General features: G+C 36.5%; 2 non-coding genes and 27 pseudogenes across 2 annotated transcripts; all 29 read right to left on the bottom strand.

Annotated features, from left to right (window-relative positions):
- Positions 1-1,092: 1,092 nt before the first annotated feature.
- Positions 1,093-1,211, bottom strand: LOC145647981 (5S ribosomal RNA; annotated as a pseudogene).
- A 569-nt stretch (positions 1,212-1,780) lies between these two features.
- Positions 1,781-1,899, bottom strand: LOC145643902 (5S ribosomal RNA). The gene has a single exon (XR_014116092.1). It is a non-coding gene; the product is annotated as a 5S ribosomal RNA (ribosomal RNA).
- A 666-nt stretch (positions 1,900-2,565) lies between these two features.
- Positions 2,566-2,684, bottom strand: LOC145649240 (5S ribosomal RNA; annotated as a pseudogene).
- A 352-nt stretch (positions 2,685-3,036) lies between these two features.
- LOC145650029 (5S ribosomal RNA) lies at positions 3,037-3,155 on the bottom strand. The gene has a single exon (XR_014116652.1). It is a non-coding gene; the product is annotated as a 5S ribosomal RNA (ribosomal RNA).
- A 667-nt stretch (positions 3,156-3,822) lies between these two features.
- LOC145644283 (5S ribosomal RNA) lies at positions 3,823-3,941 on the bottom strand (annotated as a pseudogene).
- Positions 3,942-4,293: 352 nt separating this feature from the next.
- Positions 4,294-4,412, bottom strand: LOC145647688 (5S ribosomal RNA; annotated as a pseudogene).
- Positions 4,413-5,078: 666 nt separating this feature from the next.
- On the bottom strand, positions 5,079-5,197 carry LOC145647609 (5S ribosomal RNA; annotated as a pseudogene).
- Positions 5,198-6,303: 1,106 nt separating this feature from the next.
- LOC145645082 (5S ribosomal RNA) lies at positions 6,304-6,422 on the bottom strand (annotated as a pseudogene).
- A 352-nt stretch (positions 6,423-6,774) lies between these two features.
- Positions 6,775-6,893, bottom strand: LOC145649847 (5S ribosomal RNA; annotated as a pseudogene).
- A 352-nt stretch (positions 6,894-7,245) lies between these two features.
- On the bottom strand, positions 7,246-7,364 carry LOC145650290 (5S ribosomal RNA; annotated as a pseudogene).
- A 790-nt stretch (positions 7,365-8,154) lies between these two features.
- Positions 8,155-8,273, bottom strand: LOC145647607 (5S ribosomal RNA; annotated as a pseudogene).
- Positions 8,274-9,379: 1,106 nt separating this feature from the next.
- Positions 9,380-9,498, bottom strand: LOC145645080 (5S ribosomal RNA; annotated as a pseudogene).
- Positions 9,499-9,850: 352 nt separating this feature from the next.
- LOC145649846 (5S ribosomal RNA) lies at positions 9,851-9,969 on the bottom strand (annotated as a pseudogene).
- Positions 9,970-10,321: 352 nt separating this feature from the next.
- LOC145649229 (5S ribosomal RNA) lies at positions 10,322-10,440 on the bottom strand (annotated as a pseudogene).
- Positions 10,441-11,230: 790 nt separating this feature from the next.
- LOC145647578 (5S ribosomal RNA) lies at positions 11,231-11,349 on the bottom strand (annotated as a pseudogene).
- Positions 11,350-12,579: 1,230 nt separating this feature from the next.
- On the bottom strand, positions 12,580-12,698 carry LOC145649228 (5S ribosomal RNA; annotated as a pseudogene).
- Positions 12,699-13,488: 790 nt separating this feature from the next.
- On the bottom strand, positions 13,489-13,607 carry LOC145647891 (5S ribosomal RNA; annotated as a pseudogene).
- Positions 13,608-14,837: 1,230 nt separating this feature from the next.
- Positions 14,838-14,956, bottom strand: LOC145649227 (5S ribosomal RNA; annotated as a pseudogene).
- A 790-nt stretch (positions 14,957-15,746) lies between these two features.
- Positions 15,747-15,865, bottom strand: LOC145647889 (5S ribosomal RNA; annotated as a pseudogene).
- A 1,008-nt stretch (positions 15,866-16,873) lies between these two features.
- Positions 16,874-16,992, bottom strand: LOC145643832 (5S ribosomal RNA; annotated as a pseudogene).
- A 1,008-nt stretch (positions 16,993-18,000) lies between these two features.
- On the bottom strand, positions 18,001-18,119 carry LOC145643831 (5S ribosomal RNA; annotated as a pseudogene).
- A 790-nt stretch (positions 18,120-18,909) lies between these two features.
- Positions 18,910-19,028, bottom strand: LOC145647576 (5S ribosomal RNA; annotated as a pseudogene).
- Positions 19,029-19,915: 887 nt separating this feature from the next.
- On the bottom strand, positions 19,916-20,034 carry LOC145644342 (5S ribosomal RNA; annotated as a pseudogene).
- Positions 20,035-20,702: 668 nt separating this feature from the next.
- Positions 20,703-20,821, bottom strand: LOC145646907 (5S ribosomal RNA; annotated as a pseudogene).
- Positions 20,822-21,611: 790 nt separating this feature from the next.
- Positions 21,612-21,730, bottom strand: LOC145649265 (5S ribosomal RNA; annotated as a pseudogene).
- A 445-nt stretch (positions 21,731-22,175) lies between these two features.
- On the bottom strand, positions 22,176-22,294 carry LOC145649396 (5S ribosomal RNA; annotated as a pseudogene).
- Positions 22,295-23,086: 792 nt separating this feature from the next.
- LOC145644539 (5S ribosomal RNA) lies at positions 23,087-23,205 on the bottom strand (annotated as a pseudogene).
- A 793-nt stretch (positions 23,206-23,998) lies between these two features.
- LOC145647728 (5S ribosomal RNA) lies at positions 23,999-24,117 on the bottom strand (annotated as a pseudogene).
- Positions 24,118-24,799: 682 nt separating this feature from the next.
- LOC145644041 (5S ribosomal RNA) lies at positions 24,800-24,918 on the bottom strand (annotated as a pseudogene).
- Between the last annotated feature and the right edge of the window lie 538 nt (positions 24,919-25,456).

Genomic DNA, 25,456 nt, shown 5'->3' with positions numbered 1-25,456 from the left:
CAAATTTCCTAATCATAGCAAATATGATCAAAGACCAATCTGACAATTTTTTTTTATTAATCCCTGCACTTGACATTCTAGAATGTTATCTTGAATGTAATTAAATGATGCAATAAAAGCTTACAATACGGAGCTGGTATACGGAGGCACTAATTATTCACTGCACTTCAAATTTGAACATGATAGCTTGAACATAAATTAAAGGGATGCAAACAATCTTACAGCACCTGCTATTCCCTGGTACTAAAATATTTCTATTTAATCTGTACACTTCACATACAAGCTTGTCAGTTGCAGATTAAAGTAAAGTGATGCGACAAAAACTTACAGCATCTGCTATTCCCAGGTGCTAACAGACAGTTTTTTTAATTAATCACTGCATTTCACATCCTAGCATGTCATCTTGACAGTAAATTAAAGTGATGCAAGAGAAGCTTACAGCATCTCGTAGTCCAATGTGCTAACATATAGTTTTTTGATGAATCACTGCACTTCACATTCAGGCATGTGAGTTGGAGAGTAAATGAAAGTGATGCAAAAAAAACTTACAGCATCTGCTATTCCCAGGTGCTAACAGATAGTTTGAGTTAATTATTCACTGCACTTCAAATTTGAACATGATAGCTTGAACATAAATTAAAGGGATGCAATACAATCTTACAGCACCTGCTATTCCCTGGTACTAAAATATTTCTATTTAATCTGTACACTTCACATACAAGCTTGTCAGTTGCAGATTAAAGTAAAGTGATGCAACAAAAACTTACAGCATTTGCTATTCCCAGGTGCTAACAGATAGTTTTTTTAATTAATCACTGCACTTCACATCCTAGCATGTCATCTTGAAAGTAAATTAAAGTGATGCAAGAGAAGCTTACAGCATCTCGTAGTCCAAGGTGCTAACAGATAGATTTTTGAGGAATCACTGCACTTCACATTCAGGCATGTGAGTTGGAGAGTAAATGAAAGTGATGCAAAAAAAACTTACAGCATCTGCTATTCCCAGGTGCTAACAGATAGTTTTTTATATTAATCACTGCACTTCACATTTGAGCATGTCAGCTTGAAAGTAAATTAAAGTGATGCAAGAAAAGTTTACAGCACCTGGTATTCCTAGGTAGGGTCCCACCTCAGTACTATCCAGGCCCAAACTTGCTTAGCTTCCAAGGTCAGATGAGATTGGGCGTTCTCAAGCTGGTGTGGCCGTAAGCCTTAAACACTTACTCAAATTGCCTAATCATAGCAAATATGATCAAAGACCAATCTGACAATTTTTTTTATTAATCCCTGCACTTGACGTTCTAGAATGTTATCTTGAATGTAGATTAAATGATGCAATAAAATCTTACAACATCTTGTATACGGAGGCACTAACAGACAGTTTTTTGATGAATCACTGCACTTCACATTCAGGCATGTGAGTTGGAGAGTAAATGAAAGTGATGCAAAAAAAACTTACATCATCTGCTATTCCCAGGTGCTAACAGATAGTTTGAGTTAATTATTCACTGCACTTCAAATTTGAACATGATAGCTTGAAAATAAATTAAAGGGATGCAAACAATCTTACAGCACCTGCTATTCCCTGGTACTAAAATATTTCTATTTAATCTGTACACTTCACATACAAGCTTGTCAGTTGCAGATTAAAGTAAAGTGATGCAACAAAAACTTACAGCATCTGCTATTCCCAGGTGCTAACAGATAGTTTTTTTTATTAATCACTGCACTTCACATTTGAGCATGTCAGCTTGAAAGTAAATTAAAGTGATGCAAGAAAAGCTTACAGCACCTGGTATTCCTAGGTAGAGTCCCACCTCAGTACTATTCAGGCCCAAACTTGCTTAGCTTCCAAGGTCAGATGAGATTGGGCGTTCTCAAGCTGGTGTGGCCGTAAGCCTTAAACACTTACTCAAATTGCCTAATCATAGCAAATATGATCAAAGACCAATCTGACAATTTTTTTTATTAATCCCTGCACATGACATTCTAGAATGTTATCTTGAATGTAATTAAATGATGCAATAAAAGCTTACAATACGGAGCTGGTATACGGAGGCACTAATTATTCACTGCACTTCAAATTTGAACATGATAGCTTGAACATAAATTAAAGGGATGCAAACAATCTTACAGCACCTGCTATTCCCTGGTACTAAAATATTTCTATTTAATCTGTACACTTCACATACAAGCTTGTCAGTTGCAGATTAAAGTAAAGTGATGCAACAAAAATTTACAGCATTTGCTATTCCCAGGTGCTAACAGATAGTTTTTTTAATTAATCACTGCATTTCACATCCTAGCATGTCATCTTGAAAGTAAATTAAAGTGATGCAAGAGAAGCTTACAGCATCTCGTAGTCCAAGGTGCTAACAGATAGATTTTTGAGGAATCAGTGCACTTCACATTCAGGCATGTGAGTTGGAGAGTAAATGAAAGTGATGCAAAAAAAACTTACAGCATCTGCTATTCCCAGGTGCTAACAGATGGTTTTTTTTATTAATCACTGCACTTCACATTTGAGCATGTTAGCTTGAAAGTAAATTAATGTGATGCAAGAAAAGCTTACAGCACCTGGTATTCCTAGGTAGGATCCCACCTCAGTACTATCCAGGCCCAAACTTGCTTAGCTTCCAAGGTCAGATGAGATTGGGCATTCTCAAACTGGTGTTGCCGTAAGCCTTAAACACTTACTCAAATTGCCTAATCATAGCAAATATGATCAAAGACCAATCTGACAATTTTTTTTATTAATCCCTGCAATTGACATTCTAGAATGTTATCTTGAATGTAAATTAAATGATGCAATAAAAGCTTACAACATCTGGTATACGGAGGCACTAACAGACAGTTTTTTGATGAATCACTGCACTTCACATTCAGGCACGTGAGTTGGAGAGTAAATGAAAGTGATGCAAAAAAAACTTACAGCATCGGCTATTCCCAGGTGCTAACAGATAGTTTTTTTTATTAATCACTGCACTTCACATTTGAGCATGTCAGCTTGAAAGTAAATTAAAGTGATGCAAGAAAAGCTTACAGCACCTGGTATTCCTAGGTAGGGTCCCACCTCAGTACTATCCAGGCCCAAACTTGCTTAGCTTCCAAGGTCAGATGAGATTGGGCGTTCTCAAGCTGGTGTGGCCGTAAGCCTTATACGCTTACTCAAATTGCCTAATCATAGCAAAATTGATCAAAGACCAATCTGACAATTTTTTTTATTAATCCCTGCACTTGACATTCTAGAATGGTATCTTTAATGTAATTAAATGATGCAATAAAAGCTTACAATACGGAGCTGGTATACGGAGGCACTAATTATTCACTGCACTTCAAATTTGAACATGATAGCTTGAACATAAATTAAAGGGATGCAATACAATCTTACAGCAACTGCTATTCCCTGGTACTAAAATATTTCTATTTAATCTGTACACTTCACATACAAGCTTGTCAGTTGCAGATTAAAGTAAAGTGATGCAACAAAAACTTACAGCATCTGCTATTCCCAGGTGCTAACAGATAGTTTTTTTAATTAATCACTGCATTTCACATCTTAGCATGTCATCTTGACAGTAAATTAAAGTGATGCAAGAGAAGCTTACAGCATCTCGTAGTCCAAGGTGCTAACAGACAGTTTTTTGATGATTTACTGCACTTCACATTCAGGCATGTGAGTTGGAGAGTAAATGTAAGTGATGCAAAAAAAACTTACAGCATCTGCTATTCCCAGGTGCTAACAGATAGTTTTTTTTATTAATCATTGCACTTCACATTTGAGCATGTCAGCTTGAAAGTAAATTAAAGTGATGCAAGAAAAGCTTACAGCACCTGGTATACATAGGTAGGGTCCCACGTCAGTACTATCCAGGCCCAAACTTACTTAGCTTCCAAGGTCAGATGAGATTGGGCATTCTCAAGCTGGTGTGGCCGTAAGCCTTGAACACTTACTCAAATTGCCTAATCATAGCAAATATGATCAAAGACCAATCTGACAATTTTTTTTATTAATCCCTGCAATTGACATTTTAGAATGTTATCTTGAATGTAAATTAAATGATGCAATAAAAGCTTACAACATCTGGTATACGGAGGCACTAACAGACAGTTTTTTGATGAATCACTGCACTTCACATTCAGGCATGTGAGTTCGAGAGTAAATGAAAGTGATGCAAAAAAAACTTACAGCATCGGCTCTTCCCAGGTGCTAACAGATAGTTTTTTTTATTAATCACTGCACTTCACATTTGAGCATGTCAGCTTGAAAGTAAATTAAAGTGATGCAAGAAAAGCTTACAGCACCTGGTATTCCTAGGTAGGGTCCCACCTCAGTACTATCCAGGTCCAAACTTGCTTAGCTTCCAAGGTCAGATGAGATTGGGCGTTCTCAAGCTGGTGTGGCTGTAAGCCTTATATGCTTACTCAAATTGTCTAATCATAGCAAATATGATCAAAGACCAATCTGACAATTTTTTTTATTAATCCCTGCACTTGACATTCTAGAATGTTATCTTGAATGTAAATAAATGATGCAATAAAAGCTTACAATACGGAGCTGGTATACGGAGGCACTAATTATTCACTGCACTTCAAATTTGAACATGATAGCTTGAACATAAATTAAAGGGATGCAAACAATCTTACAGCACCTGCTATTCCCTGGTACTAAAATATTTCTATTTAATCTGTACACTTCACATACAAGCTTGTCAGTTGCAGATTAAAGTAAAGTGATGCAACAAAAACTTACAGCATCTGCTATTCCCAGGTGCTAACAGATAGTTTTTTTAATTAATCACTGCATTTCACATCTTAGCATGTCATCTTGACAGTAAATTAAAGTGATGCAAGAGAAGCTTACAGCATCTCGTAGTCCAAGGTGCTAACAGATAGTTTTTTGATGAATCACTGCACTTCACATTCAGGCATGTGAGTTGGAGAGTAAATGAAAGTGATGCAAAAAAAACTTACAGCATCGGCTATTCCCAGGTGCTAACAGATAGTTTTTTTTATTAATCACTGCACTTCACATTTGAGCATGTCAGCTTGAAAGTAAATTAAAGTGATGCAAGAAAAGCTTACAGCACCTGGTATTCCTAGGTAGGGTCCCACCTCAGTACTATACAGGCCCAAACTTGCTTAGCTTCCAAGGTCAGATGAGATTGGGCGTTCTCAAGCTGGTGTGGCCGTAAGCCTTATACGCTTACTCAAATTGCCTAATCATAGCAAATATGATCAAAGACCAATCTGACAATTTTTTTTATTAATCCCTGCACTTGACATTCTAGAATGTTATCTTTAATGTAATTAAATGATGCAATAAAAGCTTACAATACGGAGCTGGTATACGGAGGCACTAATTATTCACTGCACTTCAAATTTGAACATGATAGCTTGAACATAAATTAAAGGGATGCAATACAATCTTACAGCACCTGCTATTCCCTGGTACTAAAATATTTCTATTTAATCTGTACACTTCACATACAAGCTTGTCAGTTGCAGATTAAAGTAAAGTGATGCAACAAAAACTTACAGCATCTGCTATTCCCAGGTGCTAACAGATAGTTTTTTTAATTAATCACTGCATTTCACATCCTAGCATGTCATCTTGACAGTAAATTAAAGTGATGCAAGAGAAGCTTACAGCATCTCGTAGTCCAAGGTGCTAACATATAGTTTTTTGATGAATCACTGCACTTCACATTCAGGCATGTGAGTTGGAGAGTAAATGAAAGTGATGCAAAAAAAACTTACAGCATCTGCTATTCCCACGTGCTAACAGATAGTTTGAGTTAATTATTCACTGCACTTCAAATTTGAACATGATAGCTTGAACATAAATTAAAGGGATGCAATACAATCTTACAGCACCTGCTATTCCCTGGTACTAAAATATTTCTATTTAATCTGTACACTTCACATACAAGCTTGTCAGTTGCAGATTAAAGTAAAGTGATGCAACAAAAACTTACAGCATCTGCTATTCCCAGGTGCTAACAGATAGTTTTTTTAATTAATCACTGCATTTCACATCTTAGCATGTCATCTTGACAGTAAATTAAAGTGATGCAAGAGAAGCTTACAGCATCTCGTAGTCCAAGGTGCTAACAGACAGTTTTTTGATGATTTACTGCACTTCACATTCAGGCATGTGAGTTGGAGAGTAAATGAAAGTGATGCAAAAAAAACTTACAGCATCTGCTATTCCCAGGTGCTAACAGATAGTTTTTTTTATTAATCATTGCACTTCACATTTGAGCATGTCAGCTTGAAAGTAAATTAAAGTGATGCAAGAAAAGCTTACAGCACCTGGTATACATAGGTAGGGTCCCACGTCAGTACTATCCAGGCCCAAACTTACTTAGCTTCCAAAGTCAGATGAGATTGGGCATTCTCAAGCTGGTGTGGCCGTAAGCCTTGAACACTTACTCAAATTGCCTAATCATAGCAAATATGATCATAGACCAATCTGACAATTTTTTTTATTAATCCCTGCAATTGACATTTTAGAATGTTATCTTGAATGTAAATTAAATGATGCAATAAAAGCTTACAACATCTGGTATACGGAGGAACTAACAGACAGTTTTTTGATGAATCACTGCACTTCACATTCAGGCACGTGAGTTGGAGAGTAAATGAAAGTGATGCAAAAAAAACTTAAAGCATCTGCTATTCCCAGGTGCTAACAGATAGTTTTTTTTATTAATCACTGCACTTCACATTTGAGCATGTCAGCTTGAAAGTAAATTAAAGTGATGCAAGAAAAGCTTACAGCACCTGGTATTCCTAGGTAGGGTCCCACCTCAGTAGTATCCAGGCCCAAACTTGCTTAGCTTCCAAGGTCAGATGAGATTGGGCGTGCTCAAACTGGTGTGGCCGTAAGCCTTAAACACTTACTCAAATTGCCTAATCATAGCAAATATGATCAAAGACCAATCTGACAATTTTTTTTATTAATCCCTGCACTTGACATTCTAGAATGTTATCTTGAATGTAAATTAAATGATGCAATAAAAGCTTACAACATCTGCTATACGGAGGCACTAACAGACAGTTTTTTGATGAATCACTGCACTTCACATTCAGGCATGTGAGTTGGAGAGTAAATGAAAGTGATGCAAAAAAAACTTACAGCATCGGCTATTCCCAGGTGCTAACAGATAGTTTTTTATATTAATCACTGCACTTCACATTTGAGCATGTCAGCTTGAAAGTAAATTAAAGTGATGCAAGAAAAGCTTACAGCACCTGGTATTCCTAGGTAGGGTCCCACCTCACTACTATCCAGGCCCAAACTTGCTTAGCTTCCAAGGTCAGATGAGATTGGGCGTTCTCAAGCTTGTGTGGCCGTAAGCTTTAAACACTTACTCAAATTGCCTAATCATAGCAAATATGATCAAAGACCAATCTGACAATTTTTTTTATTAATCCCTGCACTTGACGTTCTAGAATGTTATCTTGAATGTAAATTAAATGATGCAATAAAAGCTTACAACATCTTGTATACGGAGGCACTAACAGACAGTTTTTTGATGAATCACTGCACTTCACATTCAGGCATGTGAGTTGGAGAGTAAATGAAAGTGATGCAAAAAAAACTTACATCATCTGCTATTCCCAGGTGCTAACAGATAGTTTGAGTTAATTATTCACTGCACTTCAAATTTGAACATGATAGCTTGAAAATAAATTAAAGGGATGCAAACAATCTTACAGCACCTGCTATTCCCTGGTACTAAAATATTTCTATTTAATCTGTACACTTCACATACAAGCTTGTCAGTTGCAGATTAAAGTAAAGTGATGCAACAAAAACTTACAGCATCTGCTATTCCCAGGTGCTAACAGATAGTTTTTTTAATTAATCACTGCACTTCACATCCTAGCATGTCATCTTGAAAGTAAATTAAAGTGATGCAAGAGAAGCTTACAGCATCTCGTAGTCCAAGGTGCTAACAGATAGATTTTTGAGGAATCACTGCACTTCACATTCAGGCATGTGAGTTGGAGAGTAAATGAAAGTGATGCAAAAAAAACTTACAGCATCGGCTATTCCCAGGTGCTAACAGATAGTTTTTTTTATTAATCACTGCACTTCACATTTGAGCATGTCAGCTTGAAAGTAAATTAAAGTGATGCAAGAAAAGCTTACAGCACCTGGTATTCCTAGGTAGGGTCCCACCTCAGTACTATACAGGCCCAAACTTGCTTAGCTTCCAAGGTCAGATGAGATTGGGCGTTCTCAAGCTGGTGTGGCCGTAAGCCTTATACGCTTACTCAAATTGCCTAATCATAGCAAATATGATCAAAGACCAATCTGACAATTTTTTTTATTAATCCCTGCACTTGACATTCTAGAATGTTATCTTTAATGTAATTAAATGATGCAATAAAAGCTTACAATACGGAGCTGGTATACGGAGGCACTAATTATTCACTGCACTTCAAATTTGAACATGATAGCTTGAACATAAATTAAAGGGATGCAATACAATCTTACAGCACCTGCTATTCCCTGGTACTAAAATATTTCTATTTAATCTGTACACTTCACATACAAGCTTGTCAGTTGCAGATTAAAGTAAAGTGATGCAACAAAAACTTACAGCATCTGCTATTCCCAGGTGCTAACAGATAGTTTTTTTAATTAATCACTGCATTTCACATCCTAGCATGTCATCTTGACAGTAAATTAAAGTGATGCAAGAGAAGCTTACAGCATCTCGTAGTCCAAGGTGCTAACATATAGTTTTTTGATGAATCACTGCACTTCACATTCAGGCATGTGAGTTGGAGAGTAAATGAAAGTGATGCAAAAAAAACTTACAGCATCTGCTATTCCCACGTGCTAACAGATAGTTTGAGTTAATTATTCACTGCACTTCAAATTTGAACATGATAGCTTGAACATAAATTAAAGGGATGCAATACAATCTTACAGCACCTGCTATTCCCTGGTACTAAAATATTTCTATTTAATCTGTACACTTCACATACAAGCTTGTCAGTTGCAGATTAAAGTAAAGTGATGCAACAAAAACTTACAGCATCTGCTATTCCCAGGTGCTAACAGATAGTTTTTTTAATTAATCACTGCATTTCACATCTTAGCATGTCATCTTGACAGTAAATTAAAGTGATGCAAGAGAAGCTTACAGCATCTCGTAGTCCAAGGTGCTAACAGACAGTTTTTTGATGATTTACTGCACTTCACATTCAGGCATGTGAGTTGGAGAGTAAATGAAAGTGATGCAAAAAAAACTTACAGCATCTGCTATTCCCAGGTGCTAACAGATAGTTTTTTTTATTAATCATTGCACTTCACATTTGAGCATGTCAGCTTGAAAGTAAATTAAAGTGATGCAAGAAAAGCTTACAGCACCTGGTATACATAGGTAGGGTCCCACGTCAGTACTATCCAGGCCCAAACTTACTTAGCTTCCAAAGTCAGATGAGATTGGGCATTCTCAAGCTGGTGTGGCCGTAAGCCTTGAACACTTACTCAAATTGCCTAATCATAGCAAATATGATCATAGACCAATCTGACAATTTTTTTTATTAATCCCTGCAATTGACATTTTAGAATGTTATCTTGAATGTAAATTAAATGATGCAATAAAAGCTTACAACATCTGGTATACGGAGGAACTAACAGACAGTTTTTTGATGAATCACTGCACTTCACATTCAGGCACGTGAGTTGGAGAGTAAATGAAAGTGATGCAAAAAAAACTTAAAGCATCTGCTATTCCCAGGTGCTAACAGATAGTTTTTTTTATTAATCACTGCACTTCACATTTGAGCATGTCAGCTTGAAAGTAAATTAAAGTGATGCAAGAAAAGCTTACAGCACCTGGTATTCCTAGGTAGGGTCCCACCTCAGTAGTATCCAGGCCCAAACTTGCTTAGCTTCCAAGGTCAGATGAGATTGGGCGTGCTCAAACTGGTGTGGCCGTAAGCCTTAAACACTTACTCAAATTGCCTAATCATAGCAAATATGATCAAAGACCAATCTGACAATTTTTTTTATTAATCCCTGCACTTGACATTCTAGAATGTTATCTTGAATGTAAATTAAATGATGCAATAAAAGCTTACAACATCTGCTATACGGAGGCACTAACAGACAGTTTTTTGATGAATCACTGCACTTCACATTCAGGCATGTGAGTTGGAGAGTAAATGAAAGTGATGCAAAAAAAACTTACAGCATCGGCTATTCCCAGGTGCTAACAGATAGTTTTTTATATTAATCACTGCACTTCACATTTGAGCATGTCAGCTTGAAAGTAAATTAAAGTGATGCAAGAAAAGCTTACAGCACCTGGTATTCCTAGGTAGGGTCCCACCTCAGTACTATCCAGGCCCAAACTTGCTTAGCTTCCAAGGTCAGATGAGATTGGGCGTTCTCAAGCTTGTGTGGCCGTAAGCTTTAAACACTTACTCAAATTGCCTAATCATAGCAAATATGATCAAAGACCAATCTGACAATTTTTTTTATTAATCCCTGCACTTGACGTTCTAGAATGTTATCTTGAATGTAAATTAAATGATGCAATAAAAGCTTACAACATCTTGTATACGGAGGCACTAACAGACAGTTTTTTGATGAATCACTGCACTTCACATTCAGGCATGTGAGTTGGAGAGTAAATGAAAGTGATGCAAAAAAAACTTACATCATCTGCTATTCCCAGGTGCTAACAGATAGTTTGAGTTAATTATTCACTGCACTTCAAATTTGAACATGATAGCTTGAAAATAAATTAAAGGGATGCAAACAATCTTACAGCACCTGCTATTCCCTGGTACTAAAATATTTCTATTTAATCTGTACACTTCACATACAAGCTTGTCAGTTGCAGATTAAAGTAAAGTGATGCAACAAAAACTTACAGCATCTGCTATTCCCAGGTGATAACAGATAGTTTTTTTAATTAATCACTGCACTTCACATCCTAGCATGTCATCTTGAAAGTAAATTAAAGTGATGCAAGAGAAGCTTACAGCATCTCGTAGTCCAAGGTGCTAACAGATAGATTTTTGAGGAATCACTGCACTTCACATTCAGGCATGTGAGTTGGAGAGTAAATGAAAGTGATGCAAAAAAAACTTACAGCATCTGCTATTCCCAGGTGCTAACAGATAGTTTTTTTTATTAATCACTGCACTTCACATTTGAGCATGTCAGCTTGAAAGTAAATTAAAGTGATGCAAGAAAAGCTTACAGCACCTGGTATTCCTAGGTAGGGTCCCACCTCAGTACTATTCAGGCCCAAACTTGCTTAGCTTCCAAGGTCAGATGAGATTGGGCGTTCTCAAGATGGTGTGGCCGTAAGCCTTAAACACTTACTCAAATTGCCTAATCATAGCAAATATGATCAAAGACCAATCTGACAATTTTTTTTATTAATCCCTGCACTTGACATTCTAGAATGTTATCTTGAATGTAAATTAAATGATGCAATAAAAGCTTACAACATCTGGTATACGGAGGCACTAACAGACAGTTTTTTGATGAATCACTGCACTTCACATTCAGGCATGTGAGTTGGAGAGTAAATGAAAGTGATGCAAAAAAAACGTACAGCATCTGCTATTCCCAGGTGCTAACAGATAGTTTGAGTTAATTATTCACTGCACTTCAAATTTGAACATGATAGCTTGAAAATAAATTAAAGGGATGCAAACAATCTTACAGCACCTGCTATTCCCTGGTACTAAAATATTTCTATTTAATCTGTACACTTCACATACAAGCTTGTCAGTTGCAGATTAAAGTAAAGTGATGCAACAAAAACTTACAGCATCTGCTATTCCCAGGTGCTAACAGATAGTTTTTTTAATTAATCACTGCACTTCACATCCTAGCATGTCATCTTGAAAGTAAATTAAAGTGATGCAAGAGAAGCTTACAGCATCTCGTAGTCCAAGGTGCTAACAGATAGATTTTTGAGGAATCACTGCACTTCACATTCAGGCATGTGAGTTGGAGAGTAAATGAAAGTGATGCAAGAAAAACTTACAGCATCTGCTATTCCCAGGTGCTAACAGATAGTTTGAGTTAATTTTTCACTTCACTTCAAATTTGAACATGATACCTTGAACATAAATTAAAGGGATGCAATACAATCTTACAGCACCTGCTATTCCCTGGTACTAAAATATTTCTATTTAATCTGTACACTTCACATACAAGCTTGTCAGTTGCAGATTAAAGTAAAGTGATGCAACAAAAACTTACAGCATTTGCTATTCCCAGGTGCTAACAGATAGTTTTTTTAATTAATCACTACACTTCACATCCTAGCATGTCATCTTGAAAGTAAATTAAAGTGATGCAAGAGAAGCTTACAGCATCTCGTAGTCCAAGGTGCTAACAGATAGATTTTTGATGAATCACTGCACTTCACATTCAGGCATGTGAGTTGGAGAGTAAATGAAAGTGATGCAAAAAAAAACTTACAGCATCTGCTATTCCCAGGTGCTAACAGATAGTTTTTTATATTAATCACTGCACTTCACATTTGAGCATGTCAGCTTGAAAGTAAATTAAAGTGATGCAAGAAAAGCTTACAGCACCTGGTATTCCTAGGTAGGGTCCCACCTCAGTACTATCCAGGCCCAAACTTGCTTAGCTTCCAAGGTCAGATGAGATTGGGCGTTCTCAAGCTTGTGTGGCCGTAAGCTTTAAACACTTACTCAAATTGCCTAATCATAGCAAATATGATCAAAGACCAATCTGACAATTTTTTTTATTAATCCCTGCACTTGACGTTCTAGAATGTTATCTTGAATGTAAATTAAATGATGCAATAAAAGCTTACAACATCTTGTATACGGAGGCACTAACAGACAGTTTTTTGATGAATCACTGCACTTCACATTCAGGCATGTGAGTTGGAGAGTAAATGAAAGTGATGCAAAAAAAACTTACATCATCTGCTATTCCCAGGTGCTAACAGATAGTTTGAGTTAATTATTCACTGCACTTCAAATTTGAACATGATAGCTTGAAAATAAATTAAAGGGATGCAAACAATCTTACAGCACCTGCTATTCCCTGGTACTAAAATATTTCTATTTAATCTGTACACTTCACATACAAGCTTGTCAGTTGCAGATTAAAGTAAAGTGATGCAACAAAAACTTACAGCATCTGCTATTCCCAGGTGCTAACAGATAGTTTTTTTAATTAATCACTGCACTTCACATCCTAGCATGTCATCTTGAAAGTAAATTAAAGTGATGCAAGAGAAGCTTACAGCATCTCGTAGTCCAAGGTGCTAACAGATAGATTTTTGAGGAATCACTGCACTTCACATTCAGGCATGTGAGTTGGAGAGTAAATGAAAGTGATGCAAAAAAAACTTACAGCATCTGCTATTCCCAGGTGCTAACAGATAGTTTTTTTTATTAATCACTGCACTTCACATTTGAGCATGTCAGCTTGAAAGTAAATTAAAGTGATGCAAGAAAAGCTTACAGCACCTGGTATTCCTAGGTAGGGTCCCACCTCAGTACTATTCAGGCCCAAACTTGCTTAGCTTCCAAGGTCAGATGAGATTGGGCATTCTCAAGCTGGTGTGGCCGTAAGCCTTAAACACTTACTCAAATTGCCTAATCATAGCAAATATGATCAAAGACCAATCTGACAATTTTTTTTATTAATCCCTGCACTTGACATTCTAGAATGTTATCTTGAATGTAAATTAAATGATGCAATAAAAGCTTACAACATCTGGTATACGGAGGCACTAACAGACAGTTTTTTGATGAATCACTGCACTTCACATTCAGGCATGTGAGTTGGAGAGTAAATGAAAGTGATGCAAAAAAAACGTACAGCATCTGCTATTCCCAGGTGCTAACAGATAGTTTGAGTTAATTATTCACTGCACTTCAAATTTGAACATGATAGCTTGAAAATAAATTAAAGGGATGCAAACAATCTTACAGCACCTGCTATTCCCTGGTACTAAAATATTTCTATTTAATCTGTACACTTCACATACAAGCTTGTCAGTTGCAGATTAAAGTAAAGTGATGCAACAAAAACTTACAGCATCTGCTATTCCCAGGTGCTAACAGATAGTTTTTTTAATTAATCACTGCACTTCACATCCTAGCATGTCATCTTGAAAGTAAATTAAAGTGATGCAAGAGAAGCTTACAGCATCTCGTAGTCCAAGGTGCTAACAGATAGATTTTTGAGGAATCACTGCACTTCACATTCAGGCATGTGAGTTGGAGAGTAAATGAAAGTGATGCAAGAAAAACTTACAGCATCTGCTATTCCCAGGTGCTAACAGATAGTTTGAGTTAATTATTCACTTCACTTCAAATTTGAACATGATAGCTTGAACATAAATTAAAGGGATGCAATACAATCTTACAGCACCTGCTATTCCCTGGTACTAAAATATTTCTATTTAATCTGTACACTTCACATACAAGCTTGTCAGTTGCAGATTAAAGTAAAGTGATGCAACAAAAACTTACAGCATTTGCTATTCCCAGGTGCTAACAGATAGTTTTTTTAATTAATCACTACACTTCACATCCTAGCATGTCATCTTGAAAGTAAATTAAAGTGATGCAAGAGAAGCTTACAGCATCTCGTAGTCCAAGGGGCTAACAGATAGATTTTTGATGAATCACTGCACTTCACATTCAGGCATGTGAGTTGGAGAGTAAATGAAAGTGATGCAAAAAAAAACTTACAGCATCTGCTATTCCCAGGTGCTAACAGATAGTTTTTTATATTAATCACTGCACTTCACATTTGAGCATGTCAGCTTGAAAGTAAATTAAAGTGATGCAAGAAAAGCTTACAGCACCTGGTATTCCTAGGTAGGGTCCCACCTCAGTACTATCCAGGCCCAAACTTGCTTAGCTTCCAAGGTCAGATGAGATTGGGCGTTCTCAAGCTTGTGTGGCCGTAAGCTTTAAACACTTACTCAAATTGCCTAATCATAGCAAATATGATCAAAGACCAATCTGACAATTTTTTTTATTAATCCCTGCACTTGACGTTCTAGAATGTTATCTTGAATGTAAATTAAATGATGCAATAAAAGCTTACAACATCTTGTATACGGAGGCACTAACAGACAGTTTTTTGATGAATCACTGCACTTCACATTCAGGCATGTGAGTTGGAGAGTAAATGAAAGTGATGCAAAAAAAACTTACATCATCTGCTATTCCCAGGTGCTAACAGATAGTTTGAGTTAATTATTCACTGCACTTCAAATTTGAACATGATAGCTTGAAAATAAATTAAAGGGATGCAAACAATCTTACAGCACCTGCTATTCCCTGGTACTAAAATATTTCTATTTAATCTGTACACTTCACATACAAGCTTGTCAGTTGCAGATTAAAGTAAAGTGATGCAACAAAAACTTACAGCATCTGCTATTCCCAGGTGCTAACAGATAGTTTTTTTAATTAATCACTGCACTTCACATCCTAGCATGTCATCTTGAAAGTAAATTAAAGTGATGCAAGAGAAGCTTACAGCATCTCGTAGTCCAAGGTGCTAACAGATAGATTTTTGAGGAATCACTGCACTTCACATTCAGGCATGTGAGTTGGAGAGTAAATGAAAGTGATGCAAAAAAAACTTACAGCATCTGCTATTCCCAGGTGCTAACAGATAGTTTTTTTTATTAATCACTGCACTTCACATTTGAGCATGTCAGCTTGAAAGTAAATTAAAGTGATGCAAGAAAAGCTTACAGCACCTGGTATTCCTAGGTAGGGTCCCACCTCAGTACTATTCAGGCCCAAACTTGCTTAGCTTCCAAGGTCAGATGAGATTGGGCATTCTCAAGCTGGTGTGGCCGTAAGCCTTAAACACTTGCTCAAATTGCATAATCATAGCAAATATGATCAAAGACCAATCTGACAATTTTTTTTATTAATCCCTGCACTTGACATTCTAGAATGTTATCTTGAATGTAAATTAAATGATGCAATAAAAGCTTACAACATCTGGTATACGGAGGCACTAACAGACAGTTTTTTGATGAATCACTGCACTTCACATTCAGGCATGTGAGTTGGAGAGTAAATGAAAGTGATGCAAAAAAAACGTACAGCATCTGCTATTCCCAGGTGCTAACAGATAGTTTGAGTTAATTATTCACTGCACTTCAAATTTGAACATGATAGCTTGAAAATAAATTAAAGGGATGCAAACAATCTTACAGCACCTGCTATTCCCTGGTACTAAAATATTTCTATTTAATCTGTACACTTCACATACAAGCTTGTCAGTTGCAGATTAAAGTAAAGTGATGCAACAAAAACTTACAGCATCTGCTATTCCCAGGTGCTAACAGATAGTTTTTTTAATTAATCACTGCACTTCACATCCTAGCATGTCATCTTGAAAGTAAATTAAAGTGATGCAAGAGAAGCTTACAGCATCTCGTAGTCCAAGGTGCTAACAGATAGATTTTTGAGGAATCACTGCACTTCACATTCAGGCATGTGAGTTGGAGAGTAAATGAAAGTGATGCAAGAAAAACTTACAGCATCTGCTATTCCCAGGTGCTAACAGATAGTTTGAGTTAATTATTCACTTCACTTCAAATTTGAACATGATAGCTTGAACATAAATTAAAGGGATGCAATACAATCTTACAGCACCTGCTATTCCCTGGTACTAAAATATTTCTATTTAATCTGTACACTTCACATACAAGCTTGTCAGTTGCAGATTAAAGTAAAGTGATGCAAAAAAAACTTACAGCATCTGCTATTCCCAGGTGCTAACAGATAGTTTTTTTTATTAATCATTGCACTTCACATTTGAGCATGTCAGCTTGAAAGTAAATTAAAGTGATGCAAGAAAAGCTTACAGCACCTGGTATACATAGGTAGGGTCCCACCTCAGTACTATCCAGGCCCAAACTTACTTAGCTTCCAAGGTCAGAGGAGATTGGGCATTCTCAAGCTGGTATGGCCGTAAGCCTTAAACACTTACTCAAATTGCCTAATCATAGCAAATATGATCAAAGACCAATCTGACAATTTTTTTTATTAATCCCTGCAATTGACATTCTAGAATGTTATCTTGAATGTAAATTAAATGATGCAATAAAAGCTTACAACATCTGGTATACGGAGGCACTAACAGACAGTTTTTTGATGAATCACTGCACTTCACATTCAGGCATGTGAGTTGGAGAGTAAATGAAAGTGATGCAAAAAAAACTTACAGCATCTGCTATTCCCAGGTGCTAACAGATAGTTTGAGTTAATTATTCACTGCACTTCAAATTTGAACATGATAGCTTGAACATAAATTAAAGGGATGCAAACAATCTTACAGCACCTGCTATTCCCTGGTACTAAAATATTTCTATTTAATCTGTACACTTCACATACAAGCTTGTTAGTTGCAGATTAAAGTAAAGTGATGCAACAAAAACTTACAGCATCTGCTATTCCCAGATGCTAACAGATAGTTTTTTTAATTAATCACTGCACTTCACATCCTAGCATGTCATCTTGAAAGTAAATTAAAGTGATGCAAGAGAAGCTTACAGCATCTCGTAGTCCAAGGTGCTAACAGATAGATTTTTGAGGAATCACTGCACTTCACATTCAGGCATGTGAGTTGGAGAGTAAATGAAAGTGATGCAAGAAAAACTTACAGCATCTGCTATTCCCAGGTGCTAACAGATAGTTTGAGTTAATTATTCACTTCACTTCAAATTTGAACATGATAGCTTGAACATAAATTAAAGGGATGCAATACAATCTTACAGCACCTGCTATTCCCTGGTACTAAAATATTTCTATTTAATCTGTACACTTCACATACAAGCTTGTCAGTTGCAGATTAAAGTAAAGTGATGCAAAAAAAACTTACAGCATCTGCTATTCCCAGGTGCTAACAGATAGTTTTTTTTATTAATCATTGCACTTCACATTTGAGCATGTCAGCTTGAAAGTAAATTAAAGTGATGCAAGAAAAGCTTACAGCACCTGGTATACATAGGTAGGGTCCCACCTCAGTACTATCCAGGCCCAAACTTACTTAGCTTCCAAGGTCAGAGGAGATTGGGCATTCTCAAGCTGGTATGGCCGTAAGCCTTAAACACTTACTCAAATTGCCTAATCATAGCAAATATGATCAAAGACCAATCTGACAATTTTTTTTATTAATCCCTGCAATTGACATTCTAGAATGTTATCTTGAATGTAAATTAAATGATGCAATAAAAGCTTACAACATCTGGTATACGGAGGCACTAACAGACAGTTTTTTGATGAATCACTGCACTTCACATTCAGGCATGTGAGTTGGAGAGTAAATGAAAGTGATGCAAAAAAAACTTACAGCATCTGCTATTCCCAGGTGCTAACAGATAGTTTGAGTTAATTATTCACTGCACTTCAAATTTGAACATGATAGCTTGAACATAAATTAAAGGGATGCAAACAATCTTACAGCACCTGCTATTCCCTGGTACTAAAATATTTCTATTTAATCTGTACACTTCACATACAAGCTTGTTAGTTGCAGATTAAAGTAAAGTGATGCAACAAAAACTTACAGCATCTGCTATTCCCAGATGCTAACAGATAGTTTTTTTAATTAATCACTGCACTTCACATCCTAGCATGTCATCTTGAAAGTAAATTAAAGTGATGCAAGAGAAGCTTACAGCATCTCGTAGTCCAAGGTGCTAACAGATAGATTTTTGAGGAATCACTGCACTTCACATTCAGGCATGTGAGTTGGAGAGTAAATGAAAGTGATGCAAAAAAAACTTACAGCATCTGCTATTCCCAGGTGCTAACAGATAGTTTTTTTTATTAATCACTGCACTTCACATTTGAGCATGTCAGCTTGAAAGTAAATTAAAGTGATGCAAGAAAAGCTTACAGCACCTGGTATTCCTAGGTAGGGTCCCACCTCAGTACTATTCAGGCCCAAACTTGCTTAGCTTCCAAGGTCAGATGAGATTGGGCGTTCTCAAGATGGTGTGGCCGTAAGCCTTAAACACTTACTCAAATTGCCTAATCATAGCAAATATGATCAAAGACCAATCTGACAATTTTTTTTATTAATCCCTGCACTTGACATTCTAGAATGTTATCTTGAATGTAATTAAATGATGCAATAAAAGCTTACAATACGGAGCTGGTATACGGAGGCACTAATTATTCACTGCACTTCAAATTTGAACATGATAGCTTGAACATAAATTAAAGGGATGCAAACAATCTTACAGCACCTGCTATTCCCTGGTACTAAAATATTTCTATTTAATCTGTACACTTCACATACAAGCTTGTCAGTTGCAGATTAAAGTAAAGTGATGCAACAAAAACTTACAGCATCTGCTATTCCCAGGTGCTAACAGATAGTTTTTTTAATTAATCACTACACTTCACATCCTAGCATGTCATCTTGAAAGTAAATTAAAGTGATGCAAGAGAAGCTTACAGCATCTCGTAGTCCAAGGTGCTAACAGATAGATTTTTGATGAATCACTGCACTTCACATTCAGGCATGTGAGTTGGAGAGTAAATGAAAGTGATGCAAAAAAAACTTACAGCGTCGGCTATTCCCAGGTGCTAACAGATAGTTTTTTTTATTAATCACTGCACTTCACATTTGAGCATGTCATCTTGACAGTAAATTAAAGTGATGCAAGAGAAGCTTACAGCATCTCGTAGTCCAAGGTGCTAACAGACAGTTTTTTGATGATTTACTGCACTTTACATTCAGTCATGTGAGTTGGAGAGTAAATGAAAGTGATGCAAAAAAAACTTACAGCATCTGCTATTCCCAGGTGCTAACAGATAGTTTTTTTTATTAATCACTGCACTTCACATTTGAGCATGTCAGCTTGAAAGTAAATTAAAGTGATGCAAGAAAAGCTTACAGCACCTGGTATACATAGGTAGGGTCCCACCTCAGTACTATCCAGGCCCAAAGTTGCTTAGCTTCCAAGGTCAGATGAGATTGGGCATTCTTAAGCTGGTATGGCCGTAAGCCTTAAACACTTACTCAAATTGCCTAATCATAGCAAATATGATCAAAGACCAATCTGACAATTTTTTTTATTAATCCCTGCAATTGACATTCTAGAATGTTATCTTGAATGTAAATTAAATGATGCAATAAAAGCTTACAATACGGAGCTGGTATACGGAGGCACTAATTATTCACTGCACTTCAAATTTGAACATGATAGCTTGAACATAAATTAAAGGGATGCAATACAATCTTACATCACCTGCTATTCCCTGGTACTAAAATATTTCTATTTAATCTGTACACTTCACATACAAGCTTGTCAGTTGCAGATTAAAGTAAAGTGATGCAACAAAAACTTACAGCATTTGCTATTCCCAGGTGCTAACAGATAGTTTTTTTAATTAATCACTGCACTTCACATCCTAGCATGTCATCTTGAAAGTAAATTGAAGGGATGCAAGAGAAGCTTACAGCATCTCGTAGTCCAAGGTGCTAACAGATAGATTTTTGAGGAATCACTGCACTTCACATTCAGGCATGTGAGTTGGAGAGTAAATGAAAGTGATGCAAAAAAAACTTACAGCATCTGCTATTCCCAGGTGCTAACAGATAGTTTTTTTTATTAATCACTGCACTTCACATTTGAGCACGTCAGCTTGAAAGTAAATTAAAGTGATGCAAGAAAAGCTTACAGCACCTGGTATTCCTAGGTAGGGTCCCACCTCAGTACTATTCAGGCCCAAACTTGCTTAGCTTCCAAGGTCAGATGAGATTGGGCGTTCTCAAGCTGGTGTGGCCGTAAGCCTTAAACACTTACTCAAATTGCCTAATCATAGCAAATATGATCAAAGACCAATCTGACAATTTTTTTTATTAATCCCTGCACTTGACGTTCTAGAATGTTATCTTGAATGTAAATTAAATGATGCAATAAAAGCTTACAACATCTTGTATACGGAGGCACTAACAGACAGTTTTTTGATGAATCACTGCGCTTCACATTCAGGCATGTGAGTTGGAGAGTAAATGAAAGTGATGCAAAAAAAACTTACATCATCTGCTATTCCCAGGTGCTAACAGATAGTTTGAGTTAATTATTCACTGCACTTCAAATTTGAACATGATAGCTTGAAAATAAATTAAAGGGATGCAAACAATCTTACAGCACCTGCTATTCCCTGGTACTAAAATATTTCTATTTAATCTGTACACTTCACATACAAGCTTGTCAGTTGCAGATTAAAGTAAAGTGATGCAACAAAAACTTACAGCATCTGCTATTCCCAGGTGCTAACAGATAGTTTTTTTAATTAATCACTGCATTTCACATCTTAGCATGTCATCTTGACAGTAAATTAAAGTGATGCAAGAGAAGCTTACAGCATCTCGTAGTCCAAGGTGCTAACAGACAGTTTTTTGATGATTTACTGCACTTCACATTCAGGCATGTGAGTTGGAGAGTAAATGAAAGTGATGCAAAAAAAACTTACAGCATCTGCTATTCCCAGGTGCTAACAGATAGTTTTTTTTATTAATCATTGCACTTCACATTTGAGCATGTCAGCTTGAAAGTAAATTAAAGTGATGCAAGAAAAGCTTACAGCACCTGGTATACATAGGTAGGGTCCCATCTCAGTACTATCCAGGCCCAAACTTGCTTAGCTTCCAAGGTCAGATGAGATTGGGCGTTCTCAAGCTGGTGTGGCCGTAAGCCTTATACGCTTATTCAAATTGCCTAATCATAGCAAATATGATCAAAGACCAATCTGACAATTTTTTTTATTAATCCCTGCACTTGACATTCTAGAATGTTATCTTGAATGTAATTAAATGATGCAATAAAAGCTTACAATACGGAGCTGGTATACGGAGGCACTAATTATTCACTGCACTTCAAATTTGAACATGATAGCTTGAACATAAATTAAAGGGATGCAAACAATCTTACAGCACCTGCTATTCCCTGGTACTAAAATATTTCTATTTAATCTGTACACTTCACATTCAGGCATGTGAGTTGGAGAGTAAATGAAAGTGATGCAAAAAAAACTTACAGCATCTGCTATTCCCAGGTGCTAACAGATAGTTTTTTTTATTAATCACTGCACTTCACATTTGAGCATGTCAGCTTGAAAGTAAATTAAAGTGATGCAAGAAAAGCTTACAGCACCTGGTATTCCTAGGTAGGGTCCCACCTCAGTACTATTCAGGCCCAAACTTGCTTAGCTTCCAAAGTCAGATGAGATTGGGCGTTCTCAAGATGGTGTGGCCGTAAGCCTTAAACACTTACTCAAATTGCCTAATCATAGCAAATATGATCAAAGACCAATCTGACAATTTTTGTTATTAATCCCTGCACTTGACATTGTAGAATGTTATCTTGAAAGTAAATTAAATGATGCAATAAAAGCTTACAACATCTGGTATTCGGAGGCACTAACAGACAGTTTTTTTATTAATCACTGCACTTCACATTCAAGCATGTCAGTTGGAGAGTAAATTAAAGTGATGCAATAAAAACTTACAGCATCTGCTATTCCTAGGTGCTAGCAGATAGTTTGATTTAATCATTCACTGCACTTCAAATTTGAACATGATAGCTTGAACATAAATTAAAGGGATGCAATAAAATCTTACAGCACCTGCTATTCCCTGTTACTAAAAGATTTCTATTTAATCTGTACACTTCACATACAAGCATGTCAGTTGCAGATTAAATTAAAGTGATGCAACAAAAACTTACAGCATCTGCTATTCCCAGGTGCTAACAGATAGTTTTTTTTAATTAATCACTGCACTTCACATCCTAGCATGTCATCTTAAAAGTAAATTAAAGTGATGCAAGAGAAGCATACAGCATCTCGTAGTCCAAGCTGCTAACAGATAGTTTTTTGATGAATCACTGCACTTCACATTCAGGCATGTGAGTTGGAGAGTAAATGAAAGTGATGCAAAAAAAACTTACAGCATCTGCTATTCCCATGTGCTAACAGATAGTTTTTTTTATTAATCACTGCACTTCACATTTGAGCATGTCAGCTTGAAAATAAATTAAAGTGATGCAAGAAAAGCTTACAGCACCTGGTATTCCTAGATAGGGTCCCACCTCAGTACTATCCAGGCCCAAACTTGTTTCGCTTCCAAGGTCAGACGAGACTGGTCGTTCTCAAGCTGGTGTGGCCATAAGCCTTAAACACTTACTCAAATTGCCTAATCATAGCAAATATGATCAAAGACCAATCTGACAATTTTTGTTATTAATCCCTGCACTTGACATTGTAGAATGTTATCTTGAAAGTAAATTAAATGATGCAATAAAAGCTTACAACATCTGGTATACGGAGGCACTAACAGACAGTTTTTTTATTAATCACTGCACTTCACATTCAAGCATGTCAGTTGGAGAGTAAATTAAAGTGATGCAATAAAAACTTACAGCATCTGCTATTCCTAGGTGCTAGCAGATAGTTTGATTTAATCATTCACTGCACTTCAAATTTGAACATGATAGCTTGAACATAAATTAAAGGGATGCAATAAAATCTTACAGCACCTGCTATTCCCTGTTACTAAAAGATTTCTATTTAATCTGTACACTTCACATACAAGCATGTCAGTTGCAGATTAAATTAAAGTGATGCAACAAAAACTTACAGCATCTGCTATTCCCAGGTGCTAACAGATAGTTTTTTTTAATTAATCACTGCACTTCACATCCTAGCATGTCATCTTAAAAGTAAATTAAAGTGATGCAAGAGAAGCTTACAGCATCTCGTAGTCCAAGCTGCTAACAGATAGTTTTTTGATGAATCACTGCACTTCACATTCAGGAATGTGAGTTGGAGAGTAAATGAAAGTGATGCAAAAAAAAACTTACAGCATCTGCTATTCCCATGTGCTAACAGATAGTTTTTTTTATTAATCACTGCACTTCACATTTGAGCATGTCAGCTTGAAAATAAATTAAAGTGATGCAAGAAAAGCTTACAGCACCTGGTATTCCTAGGTAGGGTCCCACCTCAGTACTATCCAGGCCCAAACTTACTTAGCTTCCAAGGTCAGATGAGATTGGGCGTTCTCAAGCTGGTGTGGCCGTAAGCCTTAAAAGCTTCCTCAAATTGCCTAATCATAGCAAATATGATCAAAGACCAATCTGACAATTTTTTTTATTAATCCCTGCACTTGACATTCTAGAATGTTATCTTGAATGTAAATTAAATGATGCAATAAAATCTTACAACATCTGGTATACGGAGGCACTAACAGACAGTTTTTTTTATTAATCACTGCACTTCACATTCAAGCATGTCAGTTGGAGAGTAAATTAAAGTGATGCAATAAAAACTTACAGCATCTGCTATTCCCAGGTGCTAGCAGATAGTTTGATTTAATTATTCACTGCACTTCAAATTTGAACATGATAGCTTGAACATAAATTAAAGGGATGCAATAAAATCTTACAGCACCTGCTATTCCCTGGTACTAAAAGATTTCTATTTAATCTGTACACTTCACAAACAAGCATGTCAGTTGCAGATTAAATTAAAGTGATGCAACAAAAATTTACAGCATCTGCTATTCCCAGGTGCTAACAGACAGTTTTTTTTAATTAATCACTGCACTTCACATCCTAGCATGTCATCTTAAAAGTAAATTAAAGTGATGCAAGAGAAGCTTACAGCATCTCGTAGTCCAAGCTGCTAACAGATAGTTTTTTGATGAATCACTGCACTTCACATTTGAGCATGTCAGCTTGAAAATAAATTAAAGTGATGCAAGAAAAGCTTACAGCACCTGGTATTCCTAGATAGGGTCCCACCTCAGTACTATCCAGGCCCAAACTTGTTTCGCTTCCAAGGTCAGACGAGACTGGTCGTTCTCAAGCTGGTGTGGCCGTAAGCCTTAAACACTTACTCAAATTGCCTAATCATAGCAAATATGATCAAAGACCAATCTGACAATTTTTGTTATTAATCCCTGCACTTGACATTGTAGAATGTTATCTTGAAAGTAAATTAAATGATGCAATAAAAGCTTACAACATCTGGTATACGGAGGCACTAACAGACAGTTTTTTTATTAATCACTGCACTTCACATTCAAGCATGTCAGTTGGAGAGTAAATTAAAGTGATGCAATAAAAACTTACAGCACCTGCTATTCCCTGTTACTAAAAGATTTCTATTTAATCTGTACACTTCACATACAAGCATGTCAGTTGCAGATTAAATTAAAGTGATGCAACAAAAACTTACAGCATCTGCTATTCCCAGGTGCTAACAGATAGTTTTTTTTAATTAATCACTGCACTTCACATCCTAGCATGTCATCTTAAAAGTAAATTAAAGTGATGCAAGAGAAGCATACAGCATCTCGTAGTCCAAGCTGCTAACAGATAGTTTTTTGATGAATCACTGCACTTCACATTCAGGCATGTGA

The sequence above is a fragment of the Electrophorus electricus genome, chromosome 13 (genome assembly GCF_041902795.1).
Source record: "Electrophorus electricus isolate QZ-2024a chromosome 13, ASM4190279v1, whole genome shotgun sequence".
Classification (NCBI taxonomy): Eukaryota; Metazoa; Chordata; class Actinopteri; order Gymnotiformes; family Gymnotidae; genus Electrophorus; species Electrophorus electricus.
This window is presented reverse-complemented; position numbering and strand designations above follow the sequence as displayed.